The sequence below is a fragment of the Notechis scutatus genome, chromosome 1, assembly GCF_049901735.1.
Source record: "Notechis scutatus isolate UNSWTSFEM ecotype Mainland chromosome 1, rNotScu1.2, whole genome shotgun sequence".
NCBI lineage: Eukaryota > Metazoa > Chordata > Lepidosauria > Squamata > Elapidae > Notechis > Notechis scutatus.
In genome coordinates, this window is record NC_142009.1 from 340,706,865 (window position 1) to 340,720,158 (window position 13,294).

The window sequence follows — 13,294 nt, forward strand, 5'->3', positions numbered from 1 at the left end:
GTACATATAACATTTTTATGTTCTCCTTTATACAAGAACAATGAGCAATACCTTCACCTTTTGCCTTCATGTTCCATCCGTTTGCTAATGAGATATGCTGTGAACTCATAGACATTTTTACAAATTTTTTGTTATCATTTGTAATACAGTGGGACGCACCACTGTCAACCACCCATAAATTATTTTTTACAACTCCATTACTATACATTGCTAACTCATAATTCTTATTTCTTCTTTGATGACTTCCAGCATTCTGGCTTGCATTCTGGCGCTTTGTTTTCTTACAAAATCTTGCAAAATGTCCTCTCCCTCCACAATTAAAACACTTTTTAATTGCGTATGCAGTAGGAGATTCATTGTTTTCCTTTTGAGGTTGCTCCCTCCTTAACTGATCTCTTTCAAGCCTTCTTCTGGCCTCTTCAATCAATCTGCCAGTGATATCAGTTAAATTTAGGCTTTCTTTAGGCAATATTTCAAGGGAAGTTACGTAGTCATCAAAACTTTCGTCTAATGAAGATAGAATTATGTAGACCTGGTGTAGCTCAGAGAAAATTAACTCCTTCTCATGAAGTTCTTGAAAAATGCTTTTCATAGTATTCAAATGACTCAGCATATCACCATTCTTTTGGAGATACGTCCGGAAAAGCTTCCGTGTTAGATTTATGTGAGCACCAACGTTATCTCGAACATAAATCCTCCTCAGTTTTTGCCAACACCCAACTGCAGTTTGCTCTCCGCGTATATGAACCAGTTGCTGATCAGTTAATGTTAGTCCTACGATGCAAAGTGCTTGTTCATTTTTCTGTTTAAAGTCTTTTATTTTTTGACTATCTTCCATATCTTCAGGATCCCATTCTTCTACGTTAGGTGGATTTTCAATTATGTTCCACAGACCTTCTCTTCGTAGAAGTAGACTACATTTCATAGACCATGAAACATAGTTTGTTCCATCCAGCTTGGATATAAGGGACAAACTTTGTAGACTGACTTGTGCCATGTTTCACTATATGGATATAAAACTATAATTGATAAAACACAGCTGTCTGTTTACTGTAACGTGTAACAACACAAAATCTCACCTTTTACATAAACCTGTTTTTATCCTAGTTAAACTGACTTTGCATTCTCTCCTGGCCCATAACCAGTGTTAAGCCTGGATTCCCCAACGGGTGTTAAGGAAAACAAACTAAACAGAACGTGCAGCGAAGTCAGATAGGAAGACAGGTAAATGTGTGAGATAAGTTTTCTAGTTAACACGCAGTAAAAATACAGATACGCTTGTGCTATCAAAAATATTGTTTATTCCATTTAAGAATTATAGCATAGTCAAATAAACGGTCCATTAGTCATATATCAATTTCAGTCAAGTCTTGTCGGGGATACTCTATTTGCAAAGTCCGTGTTGAATAGCCAATGTCAGTTCACTTACAATAAATCAGTCCAATCTTTATTTTCTCTCCGTTGAGAAAAATATCAACACTCCTTCTTCGGCAAGAACGCAGTCATCAATCTATCCAGTAATTAGGGATCAGTAAGCCAGAGAGAGAGAGCTGCATTGCCTCGCTTCTTATATAGTGCTTTTACAACCACACCCTTAATTACATTCTTGCTGTTAAAGTTACACACACTTTAACTAACAAACCATGATACCATATTTATTATTTTTACCCAAAACAGTTAGGGTAAACAATGTTATCCCTAACAAGGGAGATCCTTTAAATATAGTTATGAAGTAGACAAATTACAGAAGCAAACACAAAAGTCCAAGATGACACCAAAAGGGAGGGGGAATATCGATAGCATATGACTTAGACAATTAATGCTATAGTTGGATTCATTTTTACATTTCATGTGTCAAGCTATGTTTTATATAACCATTAAGAGATACATAGTGCAGTATTTTTGTACTTGCATAGGGAGCCCTTTGTACTTGAAGAGGAAGCCCTTCATAATTTATTGTCCATTAAATGGTAGCCATTCTTCCATTGCAGTTTAATTCGTACACAAATTGATTATTTGTTTCCTTAGATTCTGACATGTCACAACAATGGTGGTTCTTCCTCTAAGAGATACATAATGCAATATTTCTCTACTTGTCAGGAGGAATTCCTTCTGAAATTATTACTTGATAAAAGGGTTTCGCCTCTTTCATTATGGTTTATTCCCTGTACCAGACTTATGGTGGTTTGTTCCCTTGGATTCTGACATGTCATAACTAGGGAAAATGTATTAATTGCTGACTCTTCCTAAGAAAGGAAGAAGCTTATCTTTCGAAATGACTCAGCTTGACTGATATAGTCAATAAACTACACAATAGGGACCCCTAAAGTCAATCTTTACTTTTGTCTTTTAAAGAAGATTCATTTTTTTTCAGCTCAGCATTGGCTTTGAGTTCATTCAGGGAGACCCAAGAGTTTATCCTTCCTCTTTCTGGATTAATCTCAAGGAATTTCCTCAATTTGTGAGTTTAGTTCGGCTGCTCTTGTATTTCCAATGGAACTGGGTTGGCTTTATTGCCTCTGATAACGAGAATGGAGAATGATTCATCTCAACTCTGAGGCCAATGCTCATGGAGAAGGAAATCTGCCTGGCGTTCACTCAAATGATGAAACATGATGTTTCTTATGTGGAAGTGCAAAAATTCACTTGACATTCAAAAATATGGGATAATATTGAAGTCATTCTTTCCTTTGGAGAATCTGAAATTGTTAAAAAATTTCTTTGGATTGCAAACTTTTATATATTTCATGAAAGGAGACCATGTGAGAAAGTTTGGATCCTAACTTCCTATTGGAAACCACATGCAAATGATTTTCGACATAGTTGCCATACTTTAAAGCACTTGCGTCGGTCTCTGCATTTGAGGGACCACAGCGGTGGTATCTCAGAATTCAACAATTTCCTCCTCTCTTTAGACCCTTTGAACCCACAAGGGGATATGATCCTCCCACTATGGTGGGAAAAGGTCTTTGGCTGTAACTTCCACAAAGCAGGTCAATATTTTCAAAAATACTGTACAGGAAAAGAGAATTTATGGAATCTGCCAAGCTACATGTTTCAAGCAAGCATGACTGGTGAAAGTTACCATGTCTACAATGCCATTTATGCTCTGACACATGCTTTACATGCAATGTATGGATCTGGATCCCGACTAGCCAGGATGAGGTTTGGAAAGAAGATCTCCAATGTTCAGCCATGGCAGGTAATCTCTATCACTTCGTATTCAGTCCCTAGATCTTAGAAAGGAAACTTCCCATATGTGTTATTTGAAATATTCATAAATTGGCTTTTTTCTTTAGAGAAAACGAAAAAGAAGATACATCAATTCAGAATGTATGGGATACAATGAAGGCATATGTTAGAGGCTTGATAACAGACTATACAAGGAAAAGAAATACTATGAAAAGATTAGCCTCTAAGGCCTTAGAGGATGAGTATAAAAGACTTGAAAAAGAGCTACAGAAAATGCCACAGAAAAAGGACATCAAGCTAAAAATGGATATAATTAAACATAAAATGGGTCAAATAGAAAAAGAAGAATTAGCACAGAAAATTAGAGGTGCTAAACAGAACTACTTTGAAGACGCAAACAAACCAGGTAGATGGTTAGCATACAAATTGAGAAAGGAGAAAGAATCAAGGAAAATATTGCAATTAATAGATGACCAAGGCCAAGTTTGCTATGGTAGTAAAGAAAAGAAGGAAATCATTCGAGACTTCTATGGGAAATTATATATGCAAGAGAATATTGATGAGGAAAGAGTTAAACAGTACTTACAGAATGCTAATTTACCTCAGATACCTAAAGAGACTGAAACAATGTTAGAAAGCAATATAACGATGATGGAGTTAACTGAAGCACTCAAGAAGCAAAATAATGGAAAGGCACCAGGCCCAGATGGACTTCCGGCAAAATTTTACAAAACATTACAAGAATCGTTGAATCTTCCATTTCTAGAAGTTATGAATGAAGTTATGTTAAAGAAGAAGATACCTAAATCATGGTCAGAAGCCTATATTACACTTATTCCAAAAGAGGAGGCCGATCCATTACAAATTAAGAACTATAGACCCATTTCTCTACTAAATGCAGATTATAAAATTTTTGCTTCAATATTGGCAGAAAGACTTAAAAAATATTTAAATAATTTTATTCATCCTGAACAAAATGGATTTCTGCCAAAGAGACAAATTAAAGACAATATGAGAGTAATCTTGGACACCTTGGAATACTATGAGGCACATCCTGAAAAACAAATGGCTTTGATATTTCTAGATGCACAGAAGGCATTTGATAATGTGAATTGGCAATTCATGTTATTACTGTTGGAACAGATGGGTTTTGCTAGAAAATTTATTCAAGCAATAGAAGCTATATACTATAAGCAAACGGCAAAGGTAATGAAAGAGGGAGAACTGACAGACTCTATCAATATAAGAAAAGGAACAAGACAAGGATGCCCACTATCACCTTTGTTGTTTGTGTTAACTTTGGAAGTGCTAAACAGAAATATTAGAGATGAAAAGAATATAAAAGGAATGAAAATCAAAAAGGAAGAATTTAAGATGCAAGCGTTTGCAGATGATCTGGTTTTCATCTTAGAAGACCCTTTAGAAACATCATCAAAATTGATAGAAAAGATAGAGACATATGAAAAGGTGGCTGGTTTGAAAATAAATAAAGATAAGGCAAAGATCTTGACAAAGAACATGCTATCAAGACAAAAGGAAGAACTGGCAGACCTATTGAAAATTCAGCTCATGAATAAGATCAAGTACTTGGGGATATATTTGACAGCAAGATGTAGTACATTAAAAGAGAATAATTATATCAAACTGAAACAGCAGATAGCGCTAGATCTGGCGAAATGGGAAAATTTACAACTGTCACTAATAGGGAGAATTTCAACAATCAAGATGAATATATTATCCAGAATTTTATATTTGTTTCAAACAATTCCAATTAGGCTTGGAAAAGATTACTTTGAAGATTTAAATAAAATTGTGTTGAAATATATATGGCAAGGTAAGAAAGCGAGAATAAAGTTAAAACTTTTGCAAGGTGCTAGAATTAGAGGAGGATTCAGTTTGCCTAATTGGGAGTTGTATTATCAAGCTACAAATCTCATGTGGGTTAAGGAATGGATAACACTAAGAAATACTAGATTGTTGACATTAGAAGGACATGATTTGTTGTTGGGGTGGCATGCTTTTTTATGGTATAAAGGAACTAAAACACAGGGGTATTTTAGAAGACATTATATATGGGAGTCTCTGTGGTTAAACTGGGAGAAGATTAAAAGACAATGTTATTTGAAAATTCCAGTCTGGCTATCGACTATTGAAGCATTTTCTTATCCTATAATATACAAAAAGGAGCAAACAGTTAGATATGGTGTAATATTGAATGAAAAGGGTGAACTCAAATCTATACAAAAACTAGAGGAACAAGGTATAAAGATGAATTGGATTTCATATGCGCAAATACATTCAAGGTATGATAAAGATTCTAAAATGGAAGGTTTCTATGATAAATTGACTGATTTAGATAAGATTTTGACAGGTACTGATGAAAAGGTAATTAAAAAATTGTATGGATATTTAGTAGAAATTAAACTAGAAGAAGAACAAGTTAAAGAAACTATGATTGCTTGGGGGAAGAATTTTGGATATGGGATTGATTTAGAGAAATGGCAAAAATTGTGGTCTCAATTATAAAATGACAATGTCAACAGCATATAAAGAAAATTTGTATAAGATGTTTTACAGGTGGCATTTCCCCCCGACAAGAATAGCAAGAATGTTCAAAAATTAATCCGAAAAATGTTGGAAATGTCATCAGACACCTGGCTCATATTACCATATGTGGTGGACTTGTGAGGACGCAAAAAAATATTGGACTATAATTCGCATGTGGTTGGAAAAAATGACAAAGAAACGTATAGACTTGAAACCAGAGATATTTTTATTGGGAATTTTACCTGAAATATATAGTAAAGACTTGAAATATCTGATTGTAAATGTATTAACAGCGGCTAGGATTGTATTTGCCAAAAACTGGAAAAATGAGAAAACACCATCACAGGAGGAAATCATTAAGAAAATATTGGAATGTGCTGAAATGAGTAGATTGACATTTGAAATTAGAGAACAAGAGGATAAACAATTTTATAAAATTTGGGATCTATTCTATCAATGGTTAGACAATAAAATATAGTAATGAAATATGTAGACTTTTAGAAAATAATAAATACCGTATTTGCCGGCGTATAAGACGACTGGGCGTATAAGACGACCCCCCAACATTTCCACTCAAAATATAGAGTTTGTTATATACTCGCCGTATAAGACTACCTCTTCCACACACCTTCCACTTTTGCACTTTTTTTTTTTGACGCACTTTTCTGCTTTGGACAATTTTGAAATGAGCTAATCCAATTTTGAACCAAGAATATGCCAATAGCTATGGAGTTTAGAAATGAGTTTTAAAAATATTTTTCATTGCTTACCATTAAGCGTAAAATATGCTGTAAATAAAATGAGAACACAGGAAACGTTCTCTTCTCAATACAGCTGATCTCTCTCTCTCTCTCTCTCTCACACACACACACTTACACACACACACACACACACACACACACACACACACACCAAAAACCCGGACACTGAAAAGGCTGCCAAGGAACAGTATATTCAATGCCTTCTCTTTAATCAAGAAACAAGGAATTCCTTAGAATCTTTTTTTTTCCCCAAGTGGCCCTCTTTAAAAAAATATATGGAGGTAACACTTTCATTCAAAAAGTCTTCCAGTATCTGGAGTCGCTCAGACATATTGAAGTGAGGCAGGAGAGTAAGTGAAATTTGAAATGATCCAGCTACAGTTTTCTTCCCCTCCCGCCCGAAGGCCATTATCTCCACATCAAAACGAACGAGGGGAGGCAAAGAAGCCAAACACGCTAAAAAGGATCTCTTTATTTTCCTACACAAGGTCACACCTACTTTTCCGCATTCAAAGGACAACCTCTCCTCACCACCACCACCACACACACACACACACACCAATACCCGCAAACAATGTTCTGGGCATTAATCACCATTGCTACATTAACCTGGTAAATTTATACCCTGCCTCCCCCAGTGTTGCTTTGACGGCAGGATTTCACACAGCAGGGCGCTCGCTCGCTCTCTTCTCCGCTCTCCCACCGTTCGCACATGTTGGAAGCACCGTAAAACCTGATAACCCACCCGGGGGCTCCCCCATCCTTAACCTACAGCCGCCCGCATGCAAAACCTGCGTGCAAAAAGAAAAAAAGAAAAAGTACGCCGCACGTGAGGATCTTCGAATCCTCTCCTCCCCACACCACTAAGGAAGGAAGAGGGGGAAAGGTTGCGCAGCGCGTGGCGAGTGACACCCGCCACACACACACACACACACACACACACACACACACACCGCTCCTCCCCCAGCCTCCCTCCCGGCTGCAACTCAAGCTCGAAGTGGGAGTCGGAGTCCTCCCGGCGTATAAGACGACCCCCCCACTTGGAGGCATGTTTTTCAGGGCAAAAAAGTCATCTTATACGCCGGCAAATACGGTATATAAAGATCTACTTCTTTCTTATTATATCTACAAAATGATTTTTGGATAGATTTGGGATGATAATATGAACTGTTATAAAACAAACTAAGTAAATTATGATTATCTTGTAAAACATGAATGAATAAAATTATAGTCAAATGATTGATTAATAATGATACTAAGGTATTTAATTTTTGATTGAAAATACGAGATTGTATGCAATGTAATTGTAATTGAAGATTACGAAATGGAAGCACAAAACAATTTGTAAACCAACCGGCACACTGTATGTACGTATATGGAAGATGGTTTGATGTTTTTATGTTTTGTTTGTTTATGTTTGTTTTTAAAAACCAATAAAAACTTTATAAAAAATGGAAAGAAAAAGCAGGCCAATATTTTCAAAAATACTGTACAGGAAAAGAGAATTTATGGAATCTGCCAAGCTACATGTTTCAAGCAAGCATGACTGGCGAAAGTTACCATGTCTACAATGCCATTTATGCTCTGGCACATGCTTTACATGCAATGTATGGATCTGGATCCCGACTAGCCAGGATGAGGTTTGGAAAGAAGATCTCCAATGTTCAGCCATGGCAGGTAATCTCTATCACTTCGTATTCAGTCCCTAGATCTTAGAAAGGAAACTTCCCATATGTGTTATTTGAAATATTCATAAAATATTTTTATGCTACTATATCAATGTACTTCAGAACAAACTAAAATAGCGAGACTTCCGGTTTGTCGGCTTCGCGAGTGGCAGGGATTTGCGATCCTGTGCGATCCCTGCCACGCTAGCCGCTTTGATGCCTCCGATCCATCGATCTGGAGGCTAGGGCTGCCATGAAGAGGCAGCCCAAGATAGGAGGGATCCGGACAGGGGGTTGGGGTCTTCGCAGACCCCTTCCCCACCCGGCTTAACCCTCTTTCTCAAGGCGGTGGAGCGGCAGTCTGTAATGGCCGCCACAAAGAAGCTGACAGCTGGACAAGATCGTGCTAGAGGAAGAAGGAGAAAGTGCTGAAGCGAAAGTTTCTTGGCTGAACTGGACTATAAGATACAAGTGATACAAGTAATATCCTGAAAATTCGGATTTTTTGAAAGATACTTTGTTTCCAGAAGAGATTTACAAGCGGCGAGTGAAAGTGTTTTAAGAGAAAGTTTACTCTCCTTCCACATGGATTTAACAAATGGATATTGAAAATCCTGCTATTTTATAGAAGGTAAAAATTTAAAGCTTTCTGTTATAAGTGGGAACGGAGAGGACAAAAAGAAAATTTTCATTAAGATTTTGCTGGAGGAGATGCCTGGAAGATTTTGAGATTGGAAGTTAATTGTAATAAGACTTTAAAATACAGATTGGGTTTTTTTTTCCTTGCCAACTGATATTACCCCAGGAAGAAAAGTGTGAAGAACTTTGTGTTCTGTTTGGATTGTTTGATGACTTTGGGATTTTGGGAATTGTTTTAAGTTTTGAATTATCTTGGTTGTTTTAAAAGAAGAAGAAGAGAAAAAGAAGAAGAAAAGGTTTATAATGGCTTTATCTGTTGATGAACTGAGAGAGGACTATGGTAGAATAAAAAAAGAAGGTAAAGACGGTGTGAGAGAAATTTTTGCTTTTTAGAAATGGTGCTTGCTACTTATCAACAAACGCAGCAATTAATGGAGGATACAGAAGAAGAAGAAGAAGAAGAAGAAGAAGAAGAAGAAGAAGAAGAAGAAGAAGAAGAAGAAGAAGAAGCCGCCATCTTTAATGAGTCTACAAAATTTACAAAGCTGATTAAGAAAGGAGGGAAAAAGAGAGGAAGGAAAAAGGACATAAGACTTAAAAAAACATCCAAGAAAGAGAAAAATAAGATGCAAAATCAATATACTGTTAGAAAGCAAAAGAAAAGAGAAATGCAACAGAGGGGGGGAGCGAAGGGGGGTAAAAAGACCAGATGGGATAAGATAGGAAGGAAGAAGGGGGGAAAAAGCCAAAAAGATATGAAATAACGTGTGGAAAAGAAATCTTTTTTTATGGATAATGGGTAATGCATAACTTTGTTTTAAAATGTTTCTGCAAGGTACATGATAGTATTGTAGTATTTGTATGAGAATCAGAAAATTAGAATTTTATAAGGCTTAAGTAAAGATTAAAATATTAAAGGTTTAATGATGATAGATTTTAAGATTTAATAAAATATTAAAAGGAATGTCTAAAACATTTAGTTTAAGTATAGAGTTTAATTGACTATTGTGTGGATGTTTGTATGAACTTATTATTATGGTATTTGTTTTTGAAATAGATAATTGGAATGCTATGAGATTTAATGTTTAATTATATATTTAATTACTTTATGGATTTACTATTTTAGTAAGTAGAATGTACTAAGCAGAATTGGGTAGGGAATTAGGTGTTACCTTAAATGTTAATGTAGGGGAGCGATGGAAAGGCATCATACTTCGATTGGTGATTTCAGGAGAAATATTTTTTTTTTTAATATGAATGAGATAAATGGATAATTGAAAAGAATGGACAAAAGATATAAATATAATGATTTAAATTAAAATGAAATAAATAAAATAGAATTAAGAAGAGTGGAAAGTGGGGAGAAGTTATAATAAAGATATAGAAGGGTAATAAGATAGGTAATGGCATATAAACTGAACATGAATTTAATTGAAGTCCATACAAAGAGAGGTAATCCGGGGCCAAGCTACTTTTTAAAAAGAAGTTTTATGTTTTTGTGTTTTGTGTGTGTATGTCTGATTGAGATTTAATAAAACCTTGGGAGAAAGCGAGGGGAATATTTGTAAACAAGGCAGAGGGAAATATGAATATGATGAGTATAAAATGGATAAATATAGAAGAAATGTAACTGAATAAGAGTAAAGAGAAATAATGAGAAATTTGCTAAAAAAATATTTAAGTGGAAATGGGATATATTAGAATTGTATTGTATAAAACAATGTTTTATTTGCCTTGTAAAATTTATAATGGAAAAAGGTTCAATGTCTTTAATGTTTAATGATGCTTTGTTTGTCTGTAAAATTAATAAAATTTGTTTGTTTTTTTTAAAAAAAGAACAAACTAAAATAGCAATAAATGAAAGAAAATCTGAATTTAGCATAATGCTTGGTTGAAAATGAGCAAAGGGGAGGAAAAGAGAAGAATTGTAAACCATGAAGGAGATGTCACAAGAGGACAACCTGGGTATGTTGGTGTAAGATGCTTTAAAAAGACAATTAAAGGCCTGAGGGGAAATTTCCAGAACCATCTCAGTTTCTCTCAGGATGAATCCAGCCTATTCCTGGTCTAAAAATTATCAGACATTTTTGAATCAAAAGCTAAATGTTGGGCCTTTCTGGACATTGATGGGGCAACTTCTAAATAATTCATGAAGTTGTTGAAGAGTACTGGCCCAAAGACAGAATCATGAGATACCCAATGCATATTTCCAGCCATGTAAACTACATGTTGAGTGTGTTGGTCAGCTGGCTGCAAAGATATGGTTCAAAGGTTCTAAGTTCACACTCATCTGATCCTCGTGATTTGAACTTGTCTAGAATGGATAGGTGTTCTCTCGCAATTTTCTAATCCAGTGGTCTAATCTGGTGGTGGTCTGTGAAAATTTTTTGATGAGCCACAGAGAAATGCCCCCCCCCCAAGCACTCCCCCCAAAGCAATTATTCCAGGCTGCATGGAAACGCATGACCCACCTGTGGGAATTATTCTTTGTTCTTTGTGTACGTGCTAGGACAACAGAGCCTTTTGGTGGTTGATCGCAACACGAAGCAAGGAACAAGGACAAACTGTTGCCATTTCTTACCCAGAACTGTAGCAAACTTAAACTTTGCAGCTTTGTGTGCTTATGCGAAAGATCAGTGCATTTTGTGTGATGTAATGCGTTTGTGATAGGACACTAACAAAAATTGCTACGTTAACAAAGATTGCTTCTAATAAAAGAGGGTGTCGGGGTTTGCTCTGGGCTCTCATCCTGAAACAACCTTGCGTTGCGTCTTCTTTTCATGAGAGACCACCACAACTGGTGACCCCGACGTGATCCACTCAAAAGCGATACGTCTTTGGCACACCCATTCTCATTGTCTGGAATAGACTTGGTGCACCCCATCCGCTTGAATTGCTGGTGACAACGGATCCCTCGTGAGTATGGGTGGTAGATTCTCTAAGGAACAGGCAGCTCACATTCAGGAAATTAGAGAATTGACCAAATGAATTTTTTTACCTTTAAAAAGGGGGGCTCCCTTCATGCCCCCCTCACAAAAACCTCTATTGAGTAACTCCTAGAATACATTTGGCAACACTGCCCTTCTTATCCGGCTAAAGGCAGTATCAAAACTACAGTATGGAAGGAGATTGGAAAATACCTTCATGCAAGTCCTAGGGTCCCTTCGTCTATATTAATTGCTTGGAGGGTGGTTTTTGAGGCTCTCTCCTTTCTAGAGCAACCCCTACTTGGCCCCCTTTCTGCACCCCCTTTCTATGTGAATCCTGCTGTACAACTCTTGCCCCCGCTGTGGCGCCTGTGTCTCTTAAACTGACTGCCCCCCAGAGGCAAATGAAGTCAGTAAACCTCCCCCTCCTTCTCCTGACCCCCCTCACCCAATCCCTCTTCTTCTTCTCTTGCTCTCCCTTCTGTGCCTTCCTCTCCTGCCTTACCCCCTCCTATGGGCGCGGTTCAAAGGCAAATTACAAATGAGGCGGCTCGGCAGGAAATTCTTCTTAAATTGGCATATGAGACCGCTAATGCAGACTGTAAAACCTTGCTTACTCCCTTGATTAATTCTCCAGATGCCACTCTAGCCCAATTCCTACAAGCCTGCAGGGTGGTGGGAACACACCAATACACTTCCGAAATGATGGCTGCAGCTATCACCAGAGGTAATAAGCCATCTGGTAATTGTTACAATTGTGGGAAGCCTGGTCACTTTAAATCACAATGTCGAGCCCCGGCGGGGGGGGGGCAGTAAAGCCCTCCGCCAGTAGAGATGCTCGACCAAAAACAGTCTGCCCGAAATGTAAAAAAGGCTATCATTGGGCTAATCAATGTCGATCAAAAACTGAACCCTCGGGAAGCGAGTAGAGGGGCCGGCAGCTAGCCCCTCTCCCAAGGCTGCCCATATACCACCCACTGTGTATGAATTATCAGTGGCAGAAGATGTGCTCATATCCTTTCCCTATCTACCACTCTCTGTCAGCACACAGCTTCCTCCTTCTGCCTCCTTCTCCTCCGATAAAACTGCTCTTGTACAATTTCACCCTCATGCCCTCCTCAAAGGAATCTCTGTGGTTCCCGATATCCTTCCTCAAAACTCTCAGCCATTAACCTTTCCTCTTTTTTTTTTAACAAATTTTATTAATTTTTAAAGACTTACAAAACATAAATACACAGAAACACAAAACACAAAAGCATAAAAAATCTCTTTTCTGAAAGTTGCTTAGTCCCGGGTCAAAACTCTTGGTACAGACACAAATTCAAATTCATATTCATTTTACATACCATTCCATATCTTATTAGCATTTTCAATTTTCTACATAACTTCTCCTCTCTTTTAAATTTTCTCAATTTCATTTTATTTATCTCCTCTCAATTCGAATCATAATATTTATTATTCTTTGTCTGTTCTATTTCCAGCTATCCATTTATCTTTCTTCTTTGAAGAAAAACTTCTCCTGTGCACTAAATGGAGTATGGTGCCTTTGTCTCTTTCCCCT